Consider the following 10,911-nt stretch of genomic DNA (forward strand, 5'->3'; position numbering starts at 1 on the left):
AACTCATACTAACACCTTATTGGTTTCTTGCTGTGTCATACTAACACCTCATTGGCTCTCAAAAGAATCAGTCTCATTGATCTGTTTTGTTGAAGAAATTCACTTTTTGTTACATATGGCAGTTGTGTTTTCTCTTTCTGGTTAATTGGCCATAACGTTTGATAGAATGCACATAATTCAGTATGGTTTATTTCATTACATTCTGCATGCAATTACTGTTCTTGACTCCACCGTAGAATATCTGTGGGTTAAATTACCAGGCTTGTGCAGCGATGTAATACTGGGGGTATGCTATCGTCCTCCAGACCAGAAATCAGAAGGGGACCTTGAAATGAGGAAACAGATCAGGGAGGTGACAAGGAGGGACAGGGTTGTAATCATGGGGGACTTCAATTATCCTCATCTAGACTGGGTCAATTTGTGTTCTGGTCACAATAAGGAGACCGGATTTCTTGACGTGCTAAATGACTGTGGCTTAGAGCAGCTAGTCACAGAGCCCACCAGAGGACAGGTGACTCTGGATTTAATATTGTGCGGTACACAGGACCTGGTTAGAGATGTAAATGTTACTGAGCCATTGGGGAACAGTGATCATGCTGCGACCCGTTTTGACATGCACGTTGGGGGAAGAATACCAGGCAAATCTCTAACAAAAACCCGACGGGCGGACTTCCCTCAAATGAGGAGGCTGGTTAGATGGAGGTTGAAAGGGAGGGTAAAAAGAGTCCAATCTCTCCAGAGTGCATGGAGCTGCTTAAAACAACAGTAATAGAGGCCCAGCAGATATGTATACCACAAAGAAAGAAGGGTTCCACTAAATCCAGAAGGGTGCCCGCATGGCTAACGAGCCAAGTTAGAAAGGCTGTAAAGGGCAAGGAAGCTTCCTTCTGGAAATGGAAGTCTTGCCCTCATGAGGAGAATAAAAAGGAACATAAACTGTGGCAAAAGAAATGTAAGAAGGTGATACGGGAGGCCAAGCGAGACTATGAGGAACGCATGGCCAGCAACATTAAGGGGAATAATAAAAGCTTCTTCAAATATGTTAGAAGCAGGAAACCCACCAGAGAAGCGGTTGGCCCTCTGGATGGTGAGGAAGAGAAAGGGGAGATAAGAGGAGACTTAGAGATGGCAGAGAAATTAAATGAGTTCTTTGCATCTGTCTTCATGGCAGAAGACCTCGGGCAGATACCGCTGCCCAAACGGCCCCTCCTAACCGAGGAGTTAAGTCAGATAGAGGTTAAAAGAGAAGATGTTTCAGACCTCATTGATAAATTAAAGATCAATAAGTCACCGGGCCCTGATGGCATCCACCCAAGAGTTATTAAGGAATTGAAGAATGAAGTTGCAGATCTCTTGACTAAGATATGCAACTTGTCCCTCAAAACGGCCACGGTGCCAGAAGATTGGAGGATAGCAAATGTCCGCCTATCTTTAAAAAGGGAAAGAGGGGGGACATTTAAAAAGGGAAAGATGTTAGCCTAACATCTATACTGGGTAAGATGGTGGAATGCCTCATCAAAGATAGAATTTCAAAACACATAGATGAACAGGCCTTGCTGAGGGAGAGTCAGCATGGCTTCTGTAAGGGTAAGTCTTGCCTCACGAACCTTATAGAATTCTTTGAAAAGGTCAACAGGCATGTGGATGCGGGAGAACCCGTGGACATTATATATCTGGACTTTCAGAAGGCGTTTGACACGGTCCCTCACCAAAGGCTATTGAAAAAACTCCACAGTCAGGGAATTAGAGGACAGGTCCTCTCATGGATTGAGAACTGGTTGAAGGCCAGGAAACAGAGGGTGGGTGTCAATGGGCAATTTTCACAATGGAGAGAAGTGAAAAGCAGTGTGCCCCAAGGATCTGTCCTGGGACCAGTGCTTTTCAACCTCTTCATAAATGAATGAGCTGAAATGTCTGCGTGACTTCCTCTTTGCCGACGATGCAGCTGTCACTACCCACTCTGCCAAAGATCTCCAGCAGCTCATGGATCGTTTTAGCAAGGCCTGCCAAGATTTTGGACTGACAATCAGCCTGAAGAAAACACAGGTCATGGTTCAGGATGTGGACTCACCTCCCTGCATTACAATCTCTGAGCATGAACTGGAGGTTGTCCATGACTTTGTGTACCTTGGCTCAACGATCTCCGACACTCATTCTCTCGATACCGAGCTAAACAAGCGCATCAGTAAAGCAGCTACCACGTTTTCCAGGCTCACAAAGAGAGTCTGGTCCAACAAGAAGCTGACGGAACATACCAAGATCCAGGTCTATAGAGCTTGCGTCCTGAGTACACTTCTGTACTGCAGCGAGTCATGGACTCTTCGCTCACAACAGGAGAGGAAACTGAGCGCTTTCCACATGCGCTGCCTCCGACGCATCCTCGGCATCACCTGGCAGGACAAAGTTCCAAACAACACAGTCCTGGAACGTGCTGGAATCCCTAGCATGTATTCACTGCTGAAACAGAGACGCCTGCGTTGGCTTGGTCATGTCGTGAGAATGGATGATGGCCGGATCCCAAAGGATCTCCTCTATGGAGAACTCGTGCAAGGAAAGCACCCTACAGGTAGACCACAGCTGCGATACAAGGACATCTGCAAGAGGGATCTGAAGGCCTTAGGGATGGACCTCAACAAGTGGGAAACCCTGGCCTCTGAGCGGCCCGCTTGGAGGCAGGCTATGCAGCATGGCCTTTCCCAGTTTGAAGAGACACTTTGCCAACAGTCTGAGGCTAAGAGGCAAAGAAGGAAGGCCCATAGCCAGGGAGACAGACCAGGGACAGACTGCACTTGCTCCCGGTGCGGAAGGGATTGTCACTCCCGGATTGGCCTTTTCAGCCACACTAGACGCTGTGCCAGAACCACCTTTCAGAGCGCGATACCATAGTCTTTCGAGACTGAAGGTTGCCAATACAATACATAAATGACCTGGAGACAGGGTTGAGCAATGAGGTTGCAAAGTTTGCAAACGACACCAAACTTTTCCGAGTGGTGAAGACCAGAAGTGATTGTGAGGAGCTCCAGAAGGATCTCTCCATTCTGGCAGAATGGGCAACAAAATGGCAGATGCGCTTCAATGTCAGTAAGTGTAAAGTCATGCACATTGGGGCAAAAAAATCAAAAATTTAAATATAGGCTGATGGGTTCTGAGCTGTCTGTGACAGATCTGGAGAGAGATCTTGGGGTGGTGGTGGACAGGTCGATGAAAGTGTTGACCCAATGTGCGGCAGCAGTGAAGAAGGCCAATTCTATGCTTGGGATCATTAGGAAGGGTATTGAGAACAAAACGGCTAATATTATAATGCCGTTGTATAAATCGATGGTAAAGCCACACCTGGAGTATTGTGTCCAGTTCTGGTCGCCGCATCTGAAAAAAGACATAGTGGAAATGGAAAAGGTGCAAAAGAGAGCAACTAAGATGATTACGGGGCTGGGGCACCTTCCTTATGAGGAAAGGCTATGGCGTTTGGGCCTCTTCAGCCTAGAAAAGAGACGCCTGAGGGGGGGCATGACTGAGACATACAAAATTATGCAGGGGGTGGACAGAATGGATAGAGAGATGTTCTTTACACTCTCACATAACACCAGAACCAGGGGACATTCACTAAAATTGAGTGTTGGGAGAGTTAGAACAGACAAAAGAAAATATTTCTTTACTCAGTGTGTGGTTGGTCTGTGGAACTCCTTGCCACAGGATGTGGTGATGGCGACTGGCCTGGACGCCTTTAAAAGGGGATTGGACAAGTTTCTGGAGGAAAAATCCATTATGGGGTACAAGCCATGATGTGTAAGTGCTACCTCCTGATTTTAGAAATGGGCTATGTCAGAATGCCAGATGCAAGGGAGGGCAGCAGGATGAGGTCTCTTGTTATCTGGTGTGCTCTCTGGGGCATTTGGTGGGCTGCTGTGAGATACAGGAAGCTGGACTAGATGGGCCTATGGCCTGATCCAGTGGGGCTGTTCTTATGTGGTATTATTCATAAATACAAATTTTCAAATGGCTCCCATAATTTTGACCACTAGTGGTATCACCACTGCTGAGGTTGTCACCCAGCGTGGTCTGCACCCCACCCCCCTGCACTTTCTAGTAATGTCACCGCTCTGGGAGTTATGACCTTCCCACTCACCTTGTATCCAGCTTGCAATCCTCCATTTCCTTCTGATGGCAGAATGTCATTTGATGCATTGCCACCCTGAGAGTAGGGGCAGGTTTAGCTTTCTCAGTGCTGACTGATGTCAAGAAATTGCCAGATTCTTCCTGGCACAGGAAGAGCTGAGCCTTTAAGAGCCTGATGCTGTACATGTCTACTCAGAAGTAAGTCCCATTATAGTCAATATTGCTTACTCCTAGGTGAGTGTGACTAGGATTGCACCCTCAGTCACCATGATGTCACTTCTGTCCTGCCTCTTAATCTTAAATGTGTAAGGATAGGCTGCAATTACTCAGAGTATGCTAGTGGGCACCTTTAGTTATCTTCACTGTGGCTGTTCTAAAACTCAGCCCTGCTATTGTCAATAGCTAAAATAAATTATGGAAATGGGTCTTGGCACAAATTAAACCCTACACAGGAATATGTGTTAACTTGGCTCTTGTAGATGCAAAGAAAGCAAAGTGCTCTTTAGTGACTATATAGACAGCATCTAAGCTCCACTTACGTTATGAGATGGGGAGGGTTCTGTTCACAATCTAAACTGTCTCAAGTGAGAAATTGGTTGTCACTAACTTTCATTGAGAAGAATGGGAAGAACCAAACTCAAAAAGCAAAAAGGGAGGCAGAACTTTTTCTGCAGGAAGCTATGCAAACACTTCTCTGCTCAGATTAATACTTAGAACAATGTGGTCCTCATTACAGGGGCAGTAACAGACAGCCACAGCCACAGCATGCATTAGCACCTGTACCACACAGAATTATTAACCCCAAGTAAACAGCCCAGCAAAAGCAAATGTCAACAGTTGAAGGGCTCAAAACACAGGCACTTTTGTTTCTTAACATCTGTTCATCATCTACTACAAAAAGCACAGCCCAGAATTCAGTGCAGGATGGTCAGAGAGTGTGCATACATGTGTGGCTTCCCTTTGTTTTCAGAGTGCAAATGGGATGTACTGTATGTTACTTCAGACGCAGGGGTGTCCAAAGTTTTCGGCAGGAGGGCCACATATTCTCTCTGACACTGTGTCGGGGGCCGGGGGATAAAAGAATTAATTTACATTTGAAATTTGAATAAATTTGCATAAGTTTACATCAATGAGTATATTAAAGATGAACTTATATGAATGAATGAAGGTCTTGCAATAGCTCAAGGCCTATAAAAGGCCTTGCACAAAGCAAAGCTGGCCTTTCCTTTTCTGCCGCTACTGCATCACAGATGTGAAAAAGCAAGCAGTGGAGGGAGCCCTCATCCCACAGCTCACGTGAGTGGTCAAACAGTCGCCCTCACGCTGAGAGCAGTTGCCTCGGGCCAGTGTGGGCTCCAGACTCATTGGAGACTAGGGGCTCCCTGAGGGCCACATTGAGAGGCCTCGAGGGCTGCAAGTGGCCCCAGGGCCGGGGTTTGGGCACCCTTGTTTCAGAGTATTGTAACCTTGAGGTACTGTGGCCGTGAAATGAATAGAGAACCATTGCTTGTCATGAAGCTAAACTACAATCTGAACTTCTTTACACCAGTGTTGTTGATTCATATGGAGACTGTCACTTGCAAAGACAGAGCAACTGTACAAACAATATTCCAATATTTCCATCATGTATCATGATGAGAATTACTCTCAAAGTAGCACCAAGAGCCAAAAACAGCAGAGTCACAATCTGTTGGCCAGGTGGAGGATTATGCTGCCACCAGAGCTTCTATTTACACTAGAACAGATCTGGGAAAGATACAAAGCTTCTGTGAACCACTGGACAAGCTGCTGATTATTTTCTAGCCCCCAGCTCTAACAAACTGGTTTCTTTATAAAGAAACTAAATAATCTTTGCATTAAAAAAAAAAAAAAAGCACAAGGACGCTCTGTGTATACTTTTTCACTAACCATGCCAGCTCATGGCAGCATTGACCAGGGCATGAGTACTGTGAACATAGTTTAAAATATTATAGCAGGAAGCCCAGTTTTTCTTCCCTCAGAGAAGTTTCTCTGTCAAGTGTTTGTTAGTACAATTTCCATGTTGGATAATAACATGAATATTCTGTATATTTTTGAGAGCCTGGTATTTTAATCTGGAGCATTTAATGCAGTTTAAGTTTTGGGCCAAATGGAATAGGCATATGTTTTACCAGTTAAGTTTGAACTGCAAGATCTGAAAACCCTTCATATAAAAGAGAAGCAGCTATTCGTGTTGCAAGATATTATTCTTTTCTGTCTGCTTTCCCTCTCTTCCACAGATCTTGCAGTTTGCAGTTGTACATTAGGTTTAGCGGCACTGCCTCACTCCGTGCTGGAGGCGCAACTCACATGCACGCATACTGGCAAACATACAGAGAGAGATGGGCCAGTGCACCAGGGCTAGCAGCTGCTAAGAGGACTAGTGCACTGCAGTTCCCATGATAACTGAGAGCCTAGAACAGAAAGCAAGCCTTCCAAACCAATGTCATTTTAAAGGCATTATAGGACTGAGTGCCATAAAATATGCTTTCCACCACCATTTAGAAGCAATCTGGTGTCAGCTGTGGCTGTTAACAAACAGAATCACTGTTCCATGCAAATTCAGGGAGGGACAAATGGCAAGAGCGAGTGATACAGGGCTAATCGCTCACACTGCTATTGCTTTTTTGGATAGGCACAGCAGAATTGCTCCCCTATCTATCCTTATTGCAGCATGGACACCTGGAGAGGCAGTAACTTGGGGCAGGTGTTTGCCATTTTCTTTACTGGCATAACCAGAAGCTTCTGTAAGTTTCCCAGTAGAGCAGAGGCCTGCCCTTCCAGCAGGACTTTGAACTTCAACAGAATAATTGTTGTGCACACAAAGTTGGCATTTCTGAAATGGAAGTACATCCATCTGTCCCTCTGAGCAACTGAGGAGCACTTTTGTTTTAGTGATCCAGTCATCACACATAGGGTTTATTACCATGCAAGAGCAAAGAGGATTCTATATGCAAATGACTGCACATGTATGCATGTGCTGAACCCAAATGAAAGGATAGCACTGCTACTATTCAAAGGAAACATAGAAAGAAATCAGGCTGGCCACATAGGCAGGGCCTCCTGAGACTGGATATGAAGGACTTCTGTAGGAAGCACACCTCCATTTTGTAGGCTGAATTCTTCAATAGAGCTTGTGCTGGAGAGCTTCAGTAGAGATTAACAGCCCAGTCCCTTTGGGGCTGCTGCCCCGGAGTATAGCAGTGCTGAAATGGCTGCTTCTGCAGCATTCTGAGAGGCCAGGGAAGCAGCTGGAGGTCTCCTCAGGGTAAGGGAACTTTGGTCTCCTTACCCCATGTTGGGCCCCAGCAACTCCTATGGGTCTATTCAGATCTGCCCTAGCTCAATAGCTGGTGCAGGATTGAAGATCCTGTGTCAGGCTCTGAGGCCCAGGAAGGGGGATAGGATATGGTGGCAGCCAAGGCTGTCATCCCCATCCCCCTCCTGAACTTAAACCCTCCCATGGCCAGTTCTCCCCCCCATGTGTTCCTGCTGCCCTCCCCCACCCAGGAACGCTTCCCCACCCCTCAGTGGAAACGTACTGCTTTCAGGTCCAGGTAGGCTGCCAACTGGTGCAGAGGCCCAGCACTGAGTTGTAATAGTCTCCCCGCTAGCACCTGTTCTGGCTGCTACAACATGCCTTATAGCATTTTTGTGACAGCCGTTGCTGGGACAGTGTACAGCTGACCAGCACTGCCCTGCATTAGGATTGGGCTTTAAGCCTGCAGTCCTGTGCACACACATCTGCGAATAGGCTCCATTGAATTCAGTGGCTCTCTTCTGAATCAACATTTTAAAGAAATAATCTGACTGCACAATTCTAGTATCAAAAGAGGGGGGGAAAGCCAAGGATTAAAAAAAAACCATGGGAAAAGAACAGAAAAGAACAAAAGAATAGATACACAGCAGACCTACTACTTGGGTATAAAAGACTGAGAGCCCAATCTTATCCAGTTTTCCAGGACCAGTGTAGCCGTGCCAATGGGGCGTGCGCTGCATCCTGTGGTGGGGAGGCAGTCACAGAGTCCTCCTCAAGGTATGGGAACATTTGTTCCCTTACCACAGGACTGCATTTGGGTTGTACCGGTGCTGGAAAGTTGGATAGGATTGGGCCCTAAGAGCCCAATCCTAAACAATGCACTTCAGCTGATCACCAGCACGCACTGTCACAAACATGCCATAAAGCTTGTTTGCAAGCCCTTAGTGCTGGCTGAGAGCCGGAGCTAGCTGGCGCTGGGCTGGCGCCAGTGGATAGCCTGTGCTCTGCCACTCCATGGTAGCCCAAACCACCGGGTGGCGGAGAGGTACATGGAGGCATGGGGGAGAGGGAGGGGATGAGGCATTCTGGGGTGGGAGTGGGGCAGGAGGGAGCGGGATCGGTGAACCACAGCTTCACCAAATCCTAAACTCTGCGTTGGGCTACGTGGCCTGACACATAACCCTTTGATTCTGTGGCAGCTCCAGAGCTTGAATTGCACACTGCCAGTTGTGTGTCCTATGTAGAGCCTCTAAGTTAACACATCAGGCACCTTAAAGGAGGATTTGATTAATGGTTCTACTGGTATTTTGTTTACAGTGCACTTTCTCCAATAGCATTTACAAAAAGGTTATGAAGAGCTAAATTAAAGTTAATAAATAAAAATGTATCTTATCTTTTACTAGATGCTTGAACATAAGTTGAGCTCAAAACTTGCCCTCAACTTATCTGTGAGATCAACTTATACTCGAGTATCTACAGTGCTTCCTAGTAAATACATTTAAGATCAGGGCATTAAAAGGGACAAAGCAAAAGTGAAGGTGAGGAAAGGGCTTGATGAGGGAATAGCAAATGCAGGAATGGTAATAGGAGTAGTTCTAGCTCTAGGAGGGAAGACAATATTAATAGCTTATCTCACAATGACTTGAAGTGTCAAGCAGGGAATTGTCAAAGCAGGTTCAGTTCTGCAGTGCACTAAATGACTTCAGTTAACACTGATGTATGAAAACGCACTCTTCCAAAAGAGGACTACTGGACACAGGCATTCCTGGGGGGGGGGAACGGAACACGCTAAGTTTTCAGGTGCCTGAACAGTGGTGTAGCCAGAGCCAGTCATAGTTGCAAAAGCAAAGTGGAGGAGACACCTCCACTTTGCTTTCACTGACTCTGAAGGCAAGGGAGAGGGGCTGCTTTACACCAGGGTTCAGGTGCCTGAAAAACTTAGCATTTTCTCCCCCTCCAGGAATGCCAGTGCTACTGGACCAAGAGAACAAACAGCTCCTAATATCTTGCACATTCTCAGAAACATCCCACAATATTGCATGGCTAAAAGAGACACCAGTAGGTCTTCTACAATGTCCAGCATGACTCAAGGACACATTCACTATCAACCTTGAGAAATTCTTGCCTTATTAGGCTCTTCTGCATCATTCATTTCAAGAGACCCCAGGGAACTTATACCCGTTCATATTACTGCAAGGTGTTCCCAGATGTTGGAGGCACTTTTGGCCCTATTGAAATGCAGCACTGATATGAGCGTATGAGCAGCTTCTCCTTAATTTTTTATGCTTGTATGAGCACAAATTAGGAGACCTCAAAAGAAGGTAATTGATATCTGAGGCACCATATGACTGCAGTTTTCTGTTTGGAATTCATTTTGCTTCACTGGAAGTGATTTGCACAGAAAATTGTGAACAAAATAGTAACAGGTAACTGACCAGCATATCCTAGAAGTTGAGATCTGCATGGTCAATGGGACCAAGAAAAGGCCAAATGACATACCATCTTCTGCTCCAGTATTTCAAGGAGGAAGACATGCAAGGAGGAATCATCTTCCATAAACCATGTGGTTACCAAATACATTATTGACTCCAAGAGAAGAAAGATTCTGTTATTTGGGGGAATCAACTTTGAAGCTTTGGTCTGTTCATAACTCTTTCAAGCCTTTGTCATGAGTTGGCACTCCAAATAAGAAAATTGAACTGCTTGCTGTAGCATCGTCAGAGAGTTCTGCACATCCTTGCAGGGGTTACCTGTGTTACGTACTTCTGCTGTCTGCTTCTTTCTGAAAATTGCTACCCAGAGCTGAGAGTAAAGGTCTTGGTCTGAGTACTTTGGCTTAAGTGTTCTGGTAGCGCCATCTGGTGACAAATCAAGCAGCTGATTTTTTTTCCCCATGCACAGAACTCTTCCCCCCCATACCTCTAGTGAATTTATCCAATTTGCAAGCTTATTCAGCAACCCAAATTGGAGAGTCTCATTGCCCCTATTATTCTATCTGTCTGCCATAAACAAATTATCTTCCCATTCTTCCTTCCATGGCAGTAAAGTTTCCAACCAAAATATCCCTATATCTTAAACTCTCCTCCCAAGTTTGCATGGAAATCAGTTGTAGGAGAGACATGAGTTTACCGCATTTGAGCTCAAGAACAAGACTTCTTTCCCTCTCCTAGATATGCACTGGTGCACCTCTATTGTGGCATGATATTCAGAAAGCCAGTGTGGCATTGTGGATGTACTGCTGGAATGTTTTTCTTGGGCAGTCTCAGCTGAATCCATCTCACTAGGCTGCTGAGAGGGTAAAAATGATTGGGGGAGGAGAAACGAGTTTCCTGGAGGAAGGGTGGGATGAAGAGGTGGAATAATTCACCCTCCCCCCCAAGGATGCCACAGAGAAGCAGCATCAAGCTTCATTTCACTTTTGTCCAGGTACTCACTGATTTTCTGCACAAACTTACTTCTTCCTCCCAAATTTGCAGGCTTGATACTTTCCCCCTCTACCCTTACTGAATGTGTAAAGT

The sequence above is a fragment of the Tiliqua scincoides genome, chromosome 2 (assembly GCF_035046505.1).
Source record: "Tiliqua scincoides isolate rTilSci1 chromosome 2, rTilSci1.hap2, whole genome shotgun sequence".
In the NCBI taxonomy this organism is placed as follows: Eukaryota; Metazoa; Chordata; class Lepidosauria; order Squamata; family Scincidae; genus Tiliqua; species Tiliqua scincoides.